Genomic DNA, 19,824 nt, shown 5'->3' on the forward strand with positions numbered 1-19,824 from the left:
ACCTCTAGGGGGACAGCAGCCATCAATAATCCCCCGTATGCTGTTGGTATAGCTGTGCAAATCCAACAATTTGAAATATTAAAGGTCTCAGCATACACATATTTGATTGCTTGGTAAGTGTTAAAGTTCGGATGCCAGTCTATGAACGTTGATTCACGTTTGTTCAGTCTAGCTGGTGTGGCTGAAGAAAAGAAAGGCCACAGCAAAAAGAACATTGTCACTAATACAGTTATCAAAATGATTATGCAACACTGCTGAAGTCGTTCAGTATTTCTATTATCGCTGGGTCTTGTCATTCTACTGCTGCTGTGTGTTAGCAAAAGTTTTATCAAGTTCAAAGTTTTTGACTAGTTTACAGTGTGTCAAATGAATCCAAGATGAACGTTCTGCAATTTTGACTGCTGTGGGCGTGCTCAGCAGTACCTGATACGGACCTTCCCACTTGGGCTACTGCCACTCCGGATGATTCAGTTTGGTCTTTATCTGAAACAGAATTAAACTGTAAAAGATGTTTGTTATTTAGCATACTCCTCATGTACTCTGCAAGTGTCCAATCTGCTTCCTGGTCTGCAAGCATGAGAGGTTTCCACTGAGGTATATAAGCAGCTCTTCCAAAAATCTTTTCGAAAGGTGTCAGTCCTTTTGCATTCGGAACAGTTCTCATGCTCAACAGTGCCAGGGGCAAACAGTACACCCAGTTCTTCTGTGTGTCTACCATAAGTTTCTTAAGCTTATTCTTTAAAACTCCACTGTGCCTCTCTACTAACCCTGCAGATTGAGGGTGATATGCACAGTGATGTTTTAAAGAAATCCCAAAATACTGACTTAACTGCTGTATAGTTTGGTTAACGAAATGTGTACCATTGTCACTGTAGATCCTTTCCGGTATGCCAAATCTAGGAATAATTTCTTTAACTAGGGTCTTTGCAACAGTGGCTGCATCTGGTTTACTAGTCGGAAAGGCCTCCACCCATTTGGAGAACATATCCACAATGACAAGGCAGTACTTTTTGTTTTCACATTTGTTCAATTCTATGAAATCCATACAGATAGTATGAAAGGGATACGGTGGTGTAGGGAAACTTCCTTGCTTGGGCTTTAACGCCCCTTGTGCATGATGTTTATTGCAAGTGTGGCATGACAGGCAAAATTTTTTAGTATAGTTTGTAAATCCATACGTAGTGAATACCTGATTCACTAACTGTACCATCCCCCCTGTTGAGACATGGCATTGCCCATGGCTCAACAAAGCTGCATATCTAAATAAATTAGACGGTAACATCGGTTTTCCTTCTTTGGAGATGTACAGCCCTTTCTCGAGAATTGCTCCTCGTCTTTCCCACTTTTGTTTCTCAGCTCGTGTAGTAAGTGTCTGCATCGTTTTCAACATTTCTAAGTCTAAAATCTCAGAAGGTTGTAATTCCTCGTTCAAAAGAAATGTTTCTGAGGCTGCTTGCTTTGCAGCTGTGTCAGCTCTCACATTGCCTTTTGAAATCCTATCTTGTTGTTTAGTGTGAGCTATGCACTTACAAATAGCTACTTTCTGAGGTAACTGAATAGATTCTAACAAATCTAAAATAAACTGTGCATGATTAATCAGTTTGCCAGTAGATGTCACCATTCCTCGATTTTTCCACTGTTGTGCAAAAACATGTACAGTAGAAAAAGCATACTGGCTGTCTGTAAAAATGTTCACTTTTTTACCCTTTGCTAAGGTACATGCCCGTGTCAAGGCAATCAATTCTGCTGCTTGTGCAGATAAGCTATGTGGTAAGGGTTTTGCTTCTATAATCTCAGTATCAGAAACTACTGCATAACGTGTTAGGTTTTGTCCTGTAGGACTCTTTCTGCATGAGCCGTCCACGTAATATGTCACATCGGCATCATCCAAGGGAACATCCGTGAGATCTTTTCTAGGCAGTGTCTTTTGCCCAATTATCTGCAAACAGCTATGAGGTGTGCCATCTGCAGGAGTTGGGAGCAAGGTAGACGGATTCAAAGTTGTACATTGTTCAATTTTCATGTGAGGTTGGCTCAGCAATATAGTCATACAAGAAATATGCCTAGCAGGGGAAAGATATGCTACTTTTTCTTGCAGTAAAATAATTGCGACTGCATGAGGCACTCTCAATGTGAGAGGGTGGAATAACACTACTGAGGCTGAAGCCTGCACTGCCATTGCAGCTGCAACTACTGCTTGTACACAGTGGGGTAGAGACCGTGCCACTGGGTCCAGCTGTGATGAATAATAAGCAATGGGGCGTTGTTTGTCCCCATGCTGTTGAGTCAACACTGATGTCATATAGCCTTGCTTGCAATCTACAGTTTGGAAAAAAACGTTTGTGATAATTTGGTAATCCTAAAACTAATGATGATGCTATCAATTGTTTTAGTTTACAGAAAGCTAATTCTGCTTCTGGTGTCCACTGTATTAAATCTTGTGCTGCCATAGGCTTCTTAAAAATCAAGTTGGTTAATGGTGCAGATTCCAAAGCATAGTTTGGGATCCAGCTTTGACAAAAATTAGTTGTACCCAGGAAGGACATCATTTCCTTCTTGGTTGTGGGTTTTGGTGCTTGTAAGATCGTTACTTTTCTGTCCTCATCTGATGTTCTGTCATCTTTGGGTATTACATATCCAAGGTATTTCACTTGTTTTCTCCAAAGCTGCAATTTATTTTTGCTTACTTTGTGTCCTTCAGTGGCTAAAAACTTCAATAATGCTACAGTATCTTCCTTACAATCTTGCTGGGTGGGGGCGGCCAGCAGAATGTCATCAACATAAAGTAGAATTTGACTACCTCTCGACGGGGTAAATCCCGCTAAATTACTTGCCATTTCTTGTGAGAATATTGTTGGGCTTTCACAATATCCCTGTGGTAATCGCGTATACGTATACCGTTTCCCCTGAAATGTAAATGCAAACCAATACTGGCTGTTTGGGTGTATCAGTATTGAAAAGAATGCATTGCTGATATCTACCACAGAAAAATACTTTTGTTGAGGTTTAAACCATTCAACAAGGTGTGTGGATCTGGCACCGTAGGTGCTCTTGAAATAACTGCGTCATTCACAGCTTGTAGATTTTGGACCATACGCCATTCTCAGTTTGCTTTTTTAACTGGGAACAAGGGTGTGTTACATGGCGAATCAGGAGATTCCACCAGTATTCCTTCCTTAAGTAAAGCTGCTATAATAGGTTTAATACCTGCCTCTGCATCTTTTCTTAAGGGGTACTGTCTTTTTTGCGGTCTAAATGCTGACTTTGGCGTGACAGTAACTGGTCCTGCGGTGCGAATAAGTCCTACGTCTGATTTTCCTGTTGACCAGAGGGTTTCTGGTATGTTTAATAAGGCTTTCTCTTCCTCTTCTAATAAGAAGGTTTCTCAGCTGTCCTCGCTGGACTGCAAGTGTACAGCTGGATGTGTTTGTGTTATCCAGTTCAATTTTTGTCTTTGAACTCCCTGTTCTGATAGTTCTGATTCTGTTTGCTTTTCCCATCTGGTAACTTTTTCTACCAGATTTACCCATTTCAAATCTTTCTCTTTTGTTAAACTAACATGTGGTAACTGATTTGATTTATAAAGTTCAAAGAACACCTGGGGTAATGAACAGCTAACTACACTGTTCCTTTTCATATTCCAGTACAGATTACATAGTGCCAATCTGTTTGCACGATTTTTAAATAACTCTTGTTCATATTCCTTGTCAGGTCATGGTGTATTGCGATAAAACAGAGTACAATGCAACAGATGTTGTACATCAATGCAAAGGGAGGGGAACTTACTGATAGCTACATTCATTAAATCTTCAGTAACTGCTCCAGGGCCAGTCGTAACCAAGTCCTGGCTGTACCAATAAAATGTCTCACCTTCCGTTTGCACTGCAAAAGTATTAGTTTGTTGCTGTGCTTCCATACCCTGCATGGTTGGAAGTACTGCTATGCCAAATAGTTGCATAAGGTCTCTGTCTAAAAGATTTACTGGGCATTTTTCAGAAACAACAATTTTCTTTTTCTGGGTCAATCCTGAAACCGGATCTGTTATTGTAATGTTATGGGAGAGAGGCTCCCGATAAAGCTGTCCATTAGCTGCTTTCACTAGTATAAAATCATGTGATTCTGAATTTTCTGGTAGTTTGGAGGGGTGTACCAGGGTTCGTGATGCCCCTGAATCGCACACAAATTTGACTTCCCTCCCCTCTACCAGGAGTGTAACTTCTGGTTTTGTGTCAGCCAAATAGAGCTCCAAGCTCAATAAGGCTAAGTCTAGTATTTCACTATCGGTAGCTTCCTGCACTTCCTCTATTTCTTCTATCACATTCTCTTGCTCCTTCTACATTTTCATTTGTCCCTTCTCTATTATTCCTATCTAGTGATTCCTGACTTTCATATAGTCAGTCCTCACCCTCATCGTTTTTATCCTCCATTGCTGCCTTTTTATTTTTCCTGCAATCCTTTGCCAGGTGTCCCTTTTTACTGCATTTAAAGCACTCACCGCTCTTTTTCCTCCCTTCAAAGTCTTCTGATCGCTGATCAGATTGTTTGTTTCCCTGGGTATTCTTTTTGCCCTTTTTCTCGGACTGTACTAAATAAACTTCTCTGTCCAGCAAATACTTGGGTTTTCTTTTTCTTTTTGTTATTAAAATGCCTTTCAGCATGTCTAGCATATTCAAGCAGTGATTGTAGTCTGCTTGTACGATGGTCTACCATATGTTTTGTAATAAAACTGCTTATGGGTGTAATACTGCCTTTTAAAAATGCATTCTTTAACTGCTGTTCATATGGGGAATCTTGTGTCTGGTCTTCAGGAACTTGCATTCCACAATGGTTATTAAAACATTCTAGCAATCTAGAAAAATATCTATCAACAGTTTCACCCTCTTGTTGGATGCATTGATTAATGCAGGTCCAGTCTGCCCTAGGCTTCCATTTCTCAGAGATTCGGTCTGTCAGACCTTTCACTCTGTTATCCAGTTCTGCGCTGCTATGTGGGAGGGGCCTAAGTGCAGCGTCATGGGGATTCCAGTTGCCACTGATCATGTGCCAATCTGGAGCTATTATTTGTCTGACTACTTTTTCTACCTCCTCTCTGTTCAAGTGATAACTTAACCTCATGCCTTGTAAGTCTTCTAAGAATTTTCTAAAATTAACTTTTGGATGGGGAATTCCCTCTATGGCTTTCCGGATATCGTCCGGTGTCCACGGTCTGTATACTAAAAGAGTTGGGTCCTGCCCTTCTTGTCCTGCCTGAGGATTTGGTACTTCTATGAGTGGGCATATCTCTTCTTCACACATAGCTCATGAATTTCCATTTATTTGACATAATTCTATATCCCCTTTTAAGTTACGTGTTCGAGACCTGGTCTCGATAGGATCTCTAACAAACGGTTTTATAGGAATAGCTGGATATCGTGGAGGTGGGCCAGTTTCTTCATTTGCTTCATATTCCGGTAAGGGAGCTGGTAAGGGAACCGGGATTGTAGAGGGTGAAGGGGCCGATGCTATAACTAAGTTATTATCCTCTTTGTCTAAAAACATTGCTTTTGAATTTTTATTCTTTTGTTCTCTTCGGTTTGCTTCCTCAATCCACCTGAGTGCCTGAGGAACTCCTAATTTGCGCTGTTTTTTAACCCGACCTTTAGAATCAGTTTTTAGCTGTCTAATAAGTTTGATAAGTGAGGATCTTTCTAGTTTCCCATCAAATTCATATTTACTAACCCATTTAGTATAATATTTAATGTTGTCGGCGTGTTGTGATTGTATATATTTTACGTCTTCGGTTAACGGTAGGCTTTGGGGTCTTTTTGTTTTTGTGCACGTATTACCCATTTTGTTCTAACCTTTTAAATGTTACGTAACCCTTTTATATTTTAATGTGGTACCACCAAGTGTTTACAGTCCCTTCAGACTACCTGCCTACTTATTCTGTTTCCCTGATCTATGACAAGATAGCAATATTTCTGTCCTTGAATTCTAATAAATTCTTAACAGAACAAATATTATCAAGTCCCTGATCTAAAACAGAAAAAAGGAGATTCACTCTACCTGAGCCTCAGCGATTGGTCACTCACGGTTCAAACGAAACCCACCTTCAGTTGTAGATCAGAAAAGTGGCTGGCCTCTTTTGCACGACAATTCAGTCGGAGGTCTTTCGGACAAGAAGAACCAATGTGGTATCTTCCCTGCGCAGTTTCATGCCACCTGGCCCATCTGATCCAAGGCTAAACGGAGGCTTCCGGCTCTCGAAAGGACCAAAAAATGTTAAAATACTTCGAAAGACCAAAAGCATAAGGTTCAGTTCAGGTATCTTGATTCTTGCGCAAGGAGACAAAAAAATGCAGTTACAGAGTTTGTCTAACGAAAATCAGGAAGTATCACAATTATTATACCTTTCTTTCAAGACATTGCCCACCACGTCTGATGTAGTAGATCACCAGTTCACAATTCTGTTACTTTACAGATGTTTCTCAGATTTCTAGCTGACTCTTCAAAGTTTTAAAAAGATTTTTCAGTAAACAGGATGGCCTTGACGACCACTGGTCAATTATAACTTTCTTGCTATGTGATGTTACAAGTCTAGGTACTATAGCTAATTCAAGCACAATGCAAGTACATATTTCTGAAGCAGTTCATTGTTTATAGTATCTAACTATCTTGCAGCTTGTGCACTTCTTTATTAGCACGAACAGAGCTTATTGTCCATAATGAATGGATCTACAGAAATTATTATTATTCTCTATTTAATTTCCTGACCTAGCAGAAAATCACCTGCTTTCCAGTACATTTCCAAAGCATAAACACGTATTTTGCTGTGCTAGCAAACTAGGTCAGAGTGCATCTTGCAGTGTCAGAAAGCACAATTTAAGAAAAGCATGTTTTCAGTTCCAAATAAAACTAATGCTGCATATAGAATAAAAACATGTTAATCTTCCCTTATTAAAATAAGCATTACACACATATGTTAATACATATTTTTCTAACACCCAGACAAGTTAGAACCCTTTGTACAAAGGCCAGATGATTCAAAAGTATGTCCTGGCTTTCTGCCTGAATTAGACAATCGTCCAGGTATGGGTATATTTGAATATTTCTTTGCCTGCAAAATGCAATGACTGGAGCTAGGCACTTTGTCAATACGCTGGGCACAGTAGATAAGCCAAAGGGCAGTGCAGAGATCTGAGAACGCGTGTAGCCTGCTATGAAGCGTAGGTATCTTCTGCAAGATTCCCTGATTGGGATGTGCAGGTATGCTTCCTTTAAATCTAGTGTTGCCAACCAGGCGTCTTTGCCTAGCATAGGGAGCAACTGGTGAAAAGTCAGCATCTTGAATTTTGGAATCACCAAAAAGTTGTTTAGAGTAGACAAGTCCAGGATATGACGACATGAATTGTCTTTTCTGGGTACCAGGAAAAGTCTCGAGTAAAAACCTTCTTCTGGTACCAAATGAATAGCCCCCATGCTTAACAGAGAGAGTACATGCTTTTGGGCCTCTGTCCACAGATTTGGGGGTAGATCTGGCCACCTGCTTGGTGTTGGTAATGTGTGGAAGTGAAATCTATCCCTGGGACACTGTATTTAAAACCCATTTGTCCTGGGTAATGAGTTCCCAGTTCTTTGCATGATGAGCAATCTTTCCCCCCAAAGGGGCAGTCAGTTGAGAAGTGCTTGGAAGTTTTAAAAAGAAGTCATTGAGACAGTTTACAATAGGGGGGGAGATTTATTACTCCCAGATTTGGAAGTGGAGACCCCACACTGCTTAGTCCTTTGCATACCCTGGGACTGTAGTCTGGGAGCACTGCTGGATCCGGGTTTGGACTAAGAAGGTCTGGAAGAGGCAGGAAACGACCAATTTTTGGAAGGCCATTGCCTACTGAACCTTGGAGGTTGCACTTGTAAAAAATCTTTAACAGTTTGCATAGATTTAGCTTTTTTCTCCATCTTTTTAAGAATTTCTTCTGCCTTGTTGCCAAACAGGCCGTCCTGGTTTAAGGGAGCATCCAGTAATTTTGCTTTAACATGATCTGGCAAGGACTGCTCCTTAAGCCAAGCATGCCTAAGTACAGACCCAGTGACATCAGCCCTGCAAGATGCCTCTATCCAGTGAATCAAAACCACATTGCAAAGTATGTTTTCCAACTTGTTCAGCTAAATGCAGTAAATCCTTATTTTCAGCACAATCAGGAATCAACATAATTTTCTGTTTAAGCAATCCAATAATATGCTGCTGATAATTTAACATATGAAACTGGTAGTTTAAGGCCCTAACGGCCAAAGTTGCAGAAGTGTATACTGTCTTACCCCATCTATCCAGCGCCCTGGAGTCTCTATCAGAGGGAGTAGGATTTTTGGCAGCAGTAGCTTTAATGCCTTTGGGTCCCTGTGAAATGGTCTCAGGATCCGCAGTAGGATTTTTAAAAAGGAACTTGTGAGAGTCAGGGACCCTGTAATATCTATCAGGTTTTCTGGGAGCAGGAGATAAAGAGTCAGGGGCCAAGCTAGATTCTGAAAAGGCATCGTCAATGTCTAGTACAGGAGGTATGGCTAAAGATCTGTGTTGGGCCAGGAGTAAGAAATCACTAAGCCTCTTTTTAGAATCAGAGAAATCCTGGCTTTCCCAATGAAAATGCTCCTTGAGAGTAAGCAAGGTTTCACCAAAAGAGAAATCCTCTGGGGGGAAGCAGAGGGAATAGAGTCTTCAGCATCAGAGTCCTCATAGGTAGATAAGGGTAAATCCTGGTCATCGGAGGAAACAGAAAATTCAGAATGCTGGTCAGAAGTATCATAAGCAAACTCAGTCCTAGGTCTCTTAGAGGGGGAAGGCTGGCTTCCCCTGATCAAAGTAACAAGGTCTTCAGCCATTCTTATCATTTGTTTTTTAGGCATAGAGGCCTGACCATGTAGTCTGGCTGTCAGTTTTCTAGGCATGGTTCGAGGTTTAGGCATTGAAGAAGAAGATGGCATCAGTTTAATACGCAAGTCAGTAGGCCTGAATACACCATCAGAAGCTGGTACCTGCACAGCGGCTCTGGACCCATCCAAGGTAGAGACATCCGCAGGTTCCAGAGTTGAAGCATCTCACGGCATACCGGACTCTGAAAGGGTCTTAGTAGAGGCATGCAAATCTGAATTAGCGGGTATCAGGGGCTGTGAAAGCACCTCACTGAGTACTGACGAACTGGCGACTGGCTTAGGGGAAGCGTCATCGGCAGCTTTGGACCTAGGCGGTCTGTCTTTATCTTTGTGTTTTTTTGGAATGTTCGTAGTCGGATGGCTTACCAAAGACATATCAGGATAATTGAACCGAACACCAAAATATTTAGAAGCGTAAACATAGCGACGATGGATAGTTTGTGGTTTAAATAAGGCACAAAACCCACAGCTAGGTACGTCGTGGTCAGGGCCTAGGCAAGGAATACAGTACGAATGAAAATCTTGCTGAGGTATTTGCTTTCCACAAGCAATCCAATTATTTACTTTTACTGACATTGGTTTAGAGCAAGAAAAAGTTTCCCCAACGGGGTACTTAGTTTTTAGTTGAAGACTTTGGTTCTGAAACCCGAAAACGAAAATTTCAGGAGTCGGCCAACCGGCACTTGCGAACTGCTTATGCTTTGGGCACTGCACAGCAAGAAAGACTGATGTAATGGCATCGGCTGCATGCTTTATACTCCTGACGACCTGACGTCACAGAAGAAGGGACAGCAACTGACGCAGGACCCAAGACTTTGCTAATCAGGCCGACTGAGGGCTACTGCAAGCAGATAACCCAAATGTGATGACTGCAACAGTGAATCATGAAGAACATCCATAAACAGATGCCTGAAACTAAGTATAAAAAAAAAAAAAAAAAAAGATCACCTGCAAATAAAGGTAACTTTTCTTGACTACCACAAAAGTTATATTGTTGAATTTATGAATTCCTTATTTTTCCTTTGCCAATGGCTCTAAATATAATGCAAATAACAATGAGGAAAGAAGACAGTCCAGTCTTGTTTCTCTGTTCAAAGATCTTGTCAGAGAGGTACCCTCCTACCATAATTTGTGCCCATGACCTTTCATATATCCTCCTTACTAACCCTATATTTGCCACCCTCCATAAACAGCACTAATCCATATCTAATAACTTTGTTAACACCTTTGCCATTCCCTTAGTTACTACAGGCCTACTCTGACAATGTTAAAAAAACAATGATGATCCAGAGAGAAGCAGTGTTGAAAAGATCATTGATGTTCACAGGTCTTGATGCAGAGAAACCATTTGATAAAGTCATACGGGATTTTAGGAGTAAGGTACTGGTAGCATTTGTGTTCCCTGATAGAATAATAGGGGTTACAACTCCAAAGCATAACTGCCAAGTGTACATTTACTGTGTAACATTTCTACACCTACACTCTCAAAGTAGATGATACAAAAATGATTCAGTCTTGACAATGAGGCATCACTATCTCAAGCAGGCAAACAAATTTAGAAAAACAAACCTAAAATATATACAAATAAAACAGTTATATGAACAGCAACAGTACAATTTTTTGTGTACTTTTGTGCCCTTCTCATTCCAAAAACAACAAGCTTTCTATGAAGATCTTATTCTTGCACTTTACTATTAATTATCTTAAGGTCCAGCACATACACTCTCTCTCCATTATGCAGAATCATAGTCCATGGCACTTAAACTAAGCCTCTAAATAAATGACTGAAATTATTCTGATAAAAGTGAACATGATGAAGTGACAGCCATTAAATATGAACACAAAATTCACCCTCGCATAAAGAAAACCAAGTATAACATATGCAGCAAGAAGGAGGTAGACTGCCTGTCCGATACTAGAGACAAGCTAAACCAGCACAAATTAAGCATATAAAGGTAACCATCTCTTATGGCTATCAATGTTCATCAACAATCACAAGAAGAAGATAAAGTGGGCCTAAATTCCAAAAAGTTTACCAGTCACCAATTTAACATGCCATGTTTTTTCTACGACAAAATCCAATAATGTGCCTTACTGCACTTATAATTTCGGGTGGAAAAATGGAAGAAGCTTTAAACAGATATACAAATTATGTGATAAAGCTGCAAAAATCAGAGGTTGAAATGAAGAAAAGGCTGGCTGAATGGGAGACTGCTCAATAAGAAATTTTTCAAAAAATAATATAATTAGAGGACAGAGCACATAGGTAAAACCTGAGATTTTCAGCTATACCACAGAAGCTGGAAGGATCAGACTACATTAATTTTATGAAAGCACAAAAAAGCAACTGGACTGATATTCCACAGCAGGAGCTGTTAGTTGAAAGGGCACATCATGTGTATGCTCCAAAGTAAAGATGCAATCTTACCAGAAAAATTAGTTGATTCTGACAAAACTGTGACAGAAGGACAAACTACTAAAAGCGGAGACAGCAGACTATTTGTGGAGAATGAATACTCACTGTATACTCCGTACGCATGAACTACCACATAGGCGGTAGCTCACTAAACACAAAGTGTGATAACAGACCTCAGGACACAGGTGGACAGTAGTCTCTCCTTTGATAACCACATCGCCAAATTAGTCAGGAAATCCTTCTACATGGCACACCTCATCACAAAAGGGTTCTCCTCTAGAAAAAAGGAGGTCATTGTTCCTCTCTACTCATCTCTCATCAGACACATTATAGAGTACAATGCCCCGTTTGGCATGTATCTCACAAGACACCTACAACAATTGGAAAGGTCACAGAAATATCTCACTAAGAGGATTACCAGCCTCAAACAGATGCCATACACAGACCGTCTCAAAAAACTCCAGCTCTACTCCGTTGCATATCGCCTACTCGGAGGCGATCTCTGCCTAACATACAAAGATATGTTAGACCCAGAGCTGTTGGACATGTTACACTTAAATCCCAATCTCTACAAACCACATGCTCCAGGGACCTAAACCTTGTCACCACAATAAACAGAATATGCTGGAGGAATAGATCCCTGTCCCAGAGATTTCCCATACTCTGGAACAAACTACCCATTCATGTCAAACAAAGTTCCTTATTGGTCCTCTAAGAAAAATCTTGGCAACTGGATGGGAAATAAAAAATTCACCCCAGGGATTACTTTTGCAGCACTGCTTGACAGGGGCACAGGAAAATAATTTTCTTGGGTGGCGAAAGCCAGGGAACCTTTTTGGCTAGGCTTATATAGGCCCCAGGGACGATAGCCTAGTACCTACCTATGAACCTAAAAGAGGAGAAAATTAATTCCACTATTCAGGGAATGTCAAGACGCAGGTGTGTGATTCAAACTGCTGCACCGACCTGTCTTCAAGGTATTCCTCCATGGAAGGACAAAATCATTGTTTGATAAAGAACATGCTAAGAAGGAATTGCGAAAGTTTGTTCTTCTGGTAATAAAGACCACAGAGAGACTGCACCTGTGAAACCTTTTCCACTGTTTCAATGGAAAATGTTGGAGAGAGGGATGGGAGCATGACAGTTGAATAGAAGAATCAAGAATACATTGGAAATGAAGCAGAGACAGGATTTCGGAGATGAACAGTAATAAAACCAGTAACCTAATCTTAACTCAGCACTCCTGACCAAACTTGAATTTACCTACAACAAGGTAGCTAGACTTGCTGCCCAACAAACCTACAAATCCCATCACTGTCTCTCTCTAAAACACCTAAACTGGCTTGAATTACCCCACCAGCTTCTTCTCTCTCAGCTCCAGATCATCCATTCTATCCTATACCAGCCTTCCTACTGGCCAGCACTATCCCCTCTCATCTCCCATTATTCTCCCTCCAGACCTCTCCAAAGCTCTAACCAAGACCTACTACAAATCTACAGACCCAAGTCTAAATTTGGACGCAACATGTACAGCTATCACCCCACTATTGCCTGGAATAGGCTCCCAGTAGAAATCAGGACCCTTACACATCCTAAACAATTTAAGACAGCCACCAAAGAGCACTTTAAAAGTCACTGGTCCTGCCACTGCACTCTCTCTCTTTAACATCCCCTACTTCTCGTACCTTAATCTACTTTCTGGCCTTAACTCACTCTTCTCACTAGCTCTCTCTAATCTTCTTTAACTACTCTTTCTACTGTCTTCTAAAACCTATTAAGCAAATTGCCTCAGAGAAACTTTCTACTGTAATTGTCTTGCCTTCATGCAACTACATCATGATAAAACTGGGGTTTTGTAACCACTTACCCCAAAAACTATATTTGTATTAATGACATATTTCTTTTTATACATCTTGAAACAGTTATGGTATACTCCTGATTATTGACACTGTATAACACTGTATTGCTACTTAATGCCTTGTAATAATCCTGTAATATTGCTGTTTAATGCTAATTTATGATGAAAATTGTATAATATGTTGGAGCTTTTCTCCCCAGGCCTCCACTGAAAAAGGGCTCTTCAGGTCATTTGGACAATCTCGGTCAACAAATGTAAAATAAATAAATAAAATAATTAATGTGGGATTACAGTGCAATAATTATATTTGTGAAATCAGACAAGAAGAAAATCTGGAAATATTGGACTTTTTCAGAATTAGTTGGACTTGTGGGGGACTCTAGAGGATATGCCCTACTTTCATGCCATTAATGTTCACAAAAATGCTTTGGGGAGATGAAGAGAGGGGAGAATGTTAACTGTAAGTAAATAAAACATTTTTTCTTAATAGCACTATTTTTGTGGTGTATGGTTTCTTTGCATGCTGTAAAAACGTTTTTTTTTTTTACAGTTACTTAAGTGTAATGGGGACTGTAAATAGGTGCTGCTGTTCTTTTTCCCTACTTTCTTTCTCCCTCCTCTCTTTCTTCTTTTTCAGTTTTAAGAAATGTAGGCACTGCAATGTAAAAAAATGGTTAAAAGAGCATGACAAAAGAAAAAATAATGTGCTTTTTCTCATTTTTGCATGAAGGAATGGCTGGATTAAGGACCTTCAATTGATTTAGTAACAAGTTTTAAGAGAAAAAAAAAGTAAATGAAAAAGAATATTGAATATTATGAGGCTTTTTCTAGCAAATGACTGTATTGCTTAGTAGCACTTCTGCACCTGGCCCTCATGTCTCTATGGAAAGGATCTGCTAAAGAGAAAATGACTGTCCGATTCTCATGTATCCATGGAGACAATCTGATAATGAGAAATTGGCTGTCTGTTTCTCATGTCTCCATGGAAACAATCTGATAAAGAGAAATTGGTTACAGTCTGGTGAAGAGTGATTGGCAGGGGAAAAAAAGAAAAGAGAAACTGGTTAGGAGATAATGTTCTCTGAAAGCATTTGAGGTTTTCCCAACTGGGACTGCTATAAAGAGAATACAAAACCAGTTAGCACTTAGTAAAAGCACAGGATGCACCATGCATCTTAGCATAGATAACCTTTCTTTTAAAGTTAACTCATGTTTGCCAGTGTGGCTGGTAGTTTGGGGAGTTTAGGATGGTAAAACTTAATTATTTGAAGATGTACATAGTTTTGTGTATTAGTATTAAATGAATAGGTTTTAGGGGGGCATTTTTTTTTGTTTGAGGGCTTTCAATAAAACAAAACGTTTTGTAAAATGCGACATGGGCACAACTGGATATGATAAGAAACAACTGTATAAAAGTTCAACCTGCCAAACAGTGTATGCATGTAACACAAAAGCTGGAACTAGACATAAAAGGTGTTACACATAAATGTTGGGACTAAACTTTTTAATACAATGATGATTTCTGTAATGCCTTTAAATGCCAGTGGTCTCACAGATGAATACAAAGAATAGTGAACTATATTTAAAAAATGTATAGTGCAAATACCTATGTCACAGGACATACACTTGGAAAGAAGTGAACATGTGAAATTGATAAAGAAAGGTTTTCAGGGTGGTTATTCAGCGGAATTGGGAGTCTTGTGGTTATCCCAAGGGTTGCCTTTTTTATTCATTCAGCATAATACCTAGGACAAAGGAAAAGAAAAGTACTTATATTAGTTGCAAGTGGAGCTCCAACAGAGATAGAGCAGGATAAAAAAACTATGGCAGATTTGTAGTGCTAAGGGGCTAATGGCAAGGGAGGAGGATTACACTGGCATGTATTTATATTCCAACTAAAACTGCTATAATGGACCTTATAAAAATTCTGGGATAAATAATCAGTTTTCAACAATGAATATTACATATAGGTGGAGAGTGGAATTTGATTTGCAGCAATGAAGATGAGTCAGGGGTGGGGGTGGGGGTGGGGCAAAAGGGAAAGTTTAACAAAGGTAGGTAGATTTTTAAGAAATTTATGAAAATAGTTGGCATGGAAGATGTGAATTCAGTAATAGGAGTTTGGAGTGAATTGACATATTACTCACCAAGATATAAAAACTGGGCTAGGCTAGACAGAATTTACATTCCACAGGAACATATGCATTTAATTGAAGGTCTTGATATACACCCAATAACTATTTCAAGAACATGTGCCAACAACTAAAATAAAAACACAGGGAAATGAAATAAAAATGAGACACTGGAGCTTTCCCACCCATCTGTTGAAAAGAGAGGAAATTAAGGAATGGGTGGTGAAGATTACTCAGGAACTATTCAAGAAGATAGAAATTACTTCTGAAAATATAGCTAGGGAGTGGGATAAAAATAAAGGTGGAGTTTAAAGACGGTGGAAATAAAAGAAAGGAAGCTGTGATTAAAAAGTAACAAGAATTACTTAGTGGGACAGACAAATGTTAGAGTATTGCAGAACAGGGGGAATCTCACAGAACAACAGGAGGATCAACTGCAGAACGCTAAACAGAAAATAAGGGATTACCTCAATAATAAGAATTTAGAAAGATTGCTGTTAAGCATCTGTTTTTTTTTTTTTTTTTCTGATAATAGAGCACAAAAACTCTTAGCGCGACTCAGGCGACAGACAGTACAAAAGGCTGCGCCAAGCTTAGGGGAGGCTATAACAAGGAAGGTAATGAGATCCTATTAGAAATATTTCAGAAATTCTATGAATGTCTGTATAAAGCAGAGCAATATGGAAACCAAGAAAAGATACAAATGAAAATATTTATGGAAGAAGTAAATATGCAAATATTAGAGTTATATGTGGCTCAATTATTAATGGTTAGGATAGGAGGAGATGAGATAAAAATTGTAATGAATAACCAATCTACAGCAAAGTCCCTGGAATAGATGGTATTCCTGTGGAAGTTTTTAAGCTAGGAGGGGAAAAAACTTATAAAGATCTGGAATGTTTTGTATAACAGTGTTTTAAGAGGAGAAGTACCAACATCTTGGAAGAAAGCAGTGGTACCTGTAATACCTAAGGAGGGTAAACATCCATCAGATCCAGCTTCATACAGGCCCATTTCAATATAAATCATGATTCTAAAGTGTTCATGTATATAATGGCTCAAAGAATGGCAAAGTAATGTCAAAATTGACATATGGATCAATGTGGTTTTGTGGAGGATCAAAGTGGAAAGGGATGATGGTGAAACAGGGAGGAAGCTCAAGAATCAAGGAAAGACTGGGAATTTAGATGCAGGCCTTTAAGGAGAATAACAATAATCATACAGAATATTATCTCTATAAAGTAACAAAAAGCATCCTAAGAACTAAGCCGGCACAGGAATGGAGAAAGGAGATTCTGCTGATAGTGATGATTGCAATTAGGGATACAGACAACAGGCATCAGGCGGCTGGAATTTATTGGAGAAAACTGGCACTGGAACCAAGGTATTGGGAGCAAATAACTAGAGAGGGAAGGATGATGGAATGGGAAGAAACCAAGAATTTATTTGGACTGCAGTTTAGAGATTGCCTTCCCTATCAAGGATTGATATCAGAGTACAGGCAACGAGAAAAAAATGGGGGAGGGGGGTCTTAAATGACAGGCCATCACTGGTAAAGTTTTTGGTAGAATGTAGAATAAAAGCTGCCATTAAAAAAAGAATAATTAGCACAGCATCTAAAAAACTGCATAACTATAAGAATCTGTCACAGGAGGTTAAGAAAGTAATGGGAAGAGAGACTGGCTAGGCAATTCACAAGAAACAAAGGAGGATATATGTATGTGTCCCAAATATGTAACAAAATCTAGAAGATTTAGGATTTTTGCTTGGGAATGTTTGCGCACATTTTTATACCCAAAGTAGACTGCAGAAAATTTTTCCTCAGGTAGAAAGTAAATGTTGGAGGTGTAACTGGGAAGGAAGAGGTAACTGAGAACAAGGTAGACTTTAAGGATTTCCTACTGCACACAATGTTGGAGATGCTAGGTGGGCAGATTGGTGTGATGAAGGAGATGATTTTTCTGAGTTATGATACACAATCGGAATTGCCTAGACATAGCAAGGCCTTGCTGCATCTAATTATGGCGGCTGCCAAAAAAGCAATTACTAGAAAATGGAAATTAAAATCTAAACCAGCTATACTAGAAGTAGTGAATATGGTAACAGAGATAAAACAACTGGATTTGAGATCTTTACAATAGGGTAGGAGCAGACTACAAAGGAAAAATGGGAATTGTGGAACAATATATACAGGGGAGGAAGGAGGTTTAAAAGAAGGCAGGACTTAAAATGAGCTATGTAATGTCTGACTGAAAACTATCAGGTAGATTATAAATGATGTGTGTAATGTTTGCAACTGGGAGTGTCAATATGGCTTGTGATGTAAAATGTTTGCAACTAGAATTGTGTTGGTGTGGTTTGGTTTCATTTATATAACAGTACGATTGCCTGTTTTGAAGAAGTCATTGTTTTATTAACTGATGAAAGCACTAAATAAAAAACATCACCCAGCTAAGAGTGTCACCTGTTCTTCTAATTTTACTTTGTTTGAGCATTTTGGGGTTTTTTTTGCTGGTATGAGTGCCTGTGTCATAAGTGATGGTTGAATGCAGATGTCTTTTTTTTTTTTTTTAAATGAAAAAGGTGGGCAGGAATTGAATAATTTATGTAATGTTGCTTAGGCTATACAATACACAGCAATATATGTAAAGTATAATGTTTATAAATGTGAACTTGTTGATAAGAGTGATTACTTTTTTATAAATGCAAATGTGCCTATGTCACAAGCGATAATTCAATAAAGGTGTTAATAAAAGAACAAGTTATAGCTGTTAGAAGGATGGCATTTAATGTCCACACTTCCTGGTGCAGGCCAAAACAGGAAAAGGACAGATAATGACAGGGTGATATGCAGGGGCAGTCTACAAAGTAGTACAGGGATAAGCATGTAGCATGCCAACATCAATAAAGGTCTTTTTCTCAGTAAACATAGTTGTAAAATCATCAACGTGGCAAAAAGAGCAACTCACCGGGTATTATATCCAAGTTGGAAATAAAGTTGAACAGAATAATAGACATCTACCTCCTACTTTCCAATATCCAAATCAAAGATCAGCTTGACAGACATATATCATCTTCTTTCAGCAGGAGGTGCAGTAACAGAGGTACGTAGGATTGAAAAGTTTGTCTTTCTAAAAATCTTGATACAATTACTAAAAAACATATACAGGTGGGCTTGTGTTTTATTAACAAAAAACGTTTCAAGTAGAAGCATGGAAACTGATTAATCTTTACAGGGCCTTTATCCGATCACTTACAGAGTACAACTGCTCTTTTTGAATGTACACATATAGAGATTTAAAAAGAATAAAATTGGTGCAAACATTTGCCAAATAAATTTGTGGCCTATCAAATTTTGATTGCAAAAAAGACGTAAAAAGACTTATTTCTATTCTTTACATAACCAATATTACAGAGGAAGCATATTAGCAAATACAGCTATAAGTAGCGAGGAATTAAGGTTTTTACTGAATTTAGAAGTTTTCAGTGGTAGTAAAACACTAAATTAACAGCACAAACTATAAAGATGATTTAAACAAATCTAAGTTATGACACTCCTATAGCATGTTATCCATCTCAAATTCTTGGAGTCATTTACCAGTTGGAGTTCATAAGGGGGGGTTGGGGGGTGGTAAGGAGACATGGACCCTCTGCCACATATTTCTTCAGTAAAATGCCAACAATAAAAAAAATCTGCAAGTACTAACAACAGTGGTGGTGGGATGGATGCCACCAAGTTCTGGGCATCAATCAGGCATATGAGGAATTGCACATTAGGTTAGTAGTTAGTTGCAGGCTTTTTCTCAAAAAGGAAAAAGTCATACTTTTATCAGGGCCAAGTCCTGAACATAAATTGCTGTGATACCAAAGAAGAAGCAGGCAACACAGGTCAGCTGTGTGTGATAGCCTGAAAATTGGCATCTGTATGCGATTCAACAGATTAAGTATACCAAGGCCTCACATGACAGATTTCTCTATCCTGCTGGGGTAAACATGTGAAGGAAACCTCAAAATGCTTGTACATCCACACCAGTCAGGGCTGACACCCTTGGGTCTTCTCAGGACTGACAGGTCCACAAAGGGCTCACACTATCTATAGTACACGTTTTAGCTGCTAATTTTGTGTTTATTTTATGCTGACAATTAGAATGTTTGGCACTTTTTTCTATTTTTTTCAGAAATAGGGGCAAAGTACCCCTTGTCGTAAGGCCACAACTTTCTTGCGTTTCTAGAAAGACCTTCTGATTATGGACCATTTCATTACCAAGTCTTTTTTATTAAATAAAGTAGAATGCCTACACTCAGAAACTCTGATTTCTATAAAAGCAAAAACGATGCTGAAGGTTAAAGTCTTTCAGTGGTATCTGTCAAGCCATGAGCACATCTACTGATACTGTTTCTCAGGGGCCTCATAGCCCTTGGAAAGATCTCCAAATCACTCTCATAAAATATCTCAAATATTAACACACATACAATGCAGTAAAACCGCAGGAACACAAAGGAAGAAT

At 39.1% G+C, this 19,824-nt stretch overlaps 1 protein-coding gene across 1 annotated transcript in view; it reads right to left on the bottom strand.

Moving 5' to 3' along the window:
• ECPAS (Ecm29 proteasome adaptor and scaffold) overlaps window positions 1-19,824 on the bottom strand; it is a 2,158,898-nt gene that overhangs the window by 1,179,565 nt on the left and 959,509 nt on the right. The window lies entirely within an intron of this gene.

The sequence above is a fragment of the Protopterus annectens genome, chromosome 2.part0, assembly GCF_019279795.1.
Source record: "Protopterus annectens isolate FY-2018-M chromosome 2.part0, PAN1.0, whole genome shotgun sequence".
NCBI classification, from domain to species: domain Eukaryota; kingdom Metazoa; phylum Chordata; order Ceratodontiformes; family Protopteridae; genus Protopterus; species Protopterus annectens.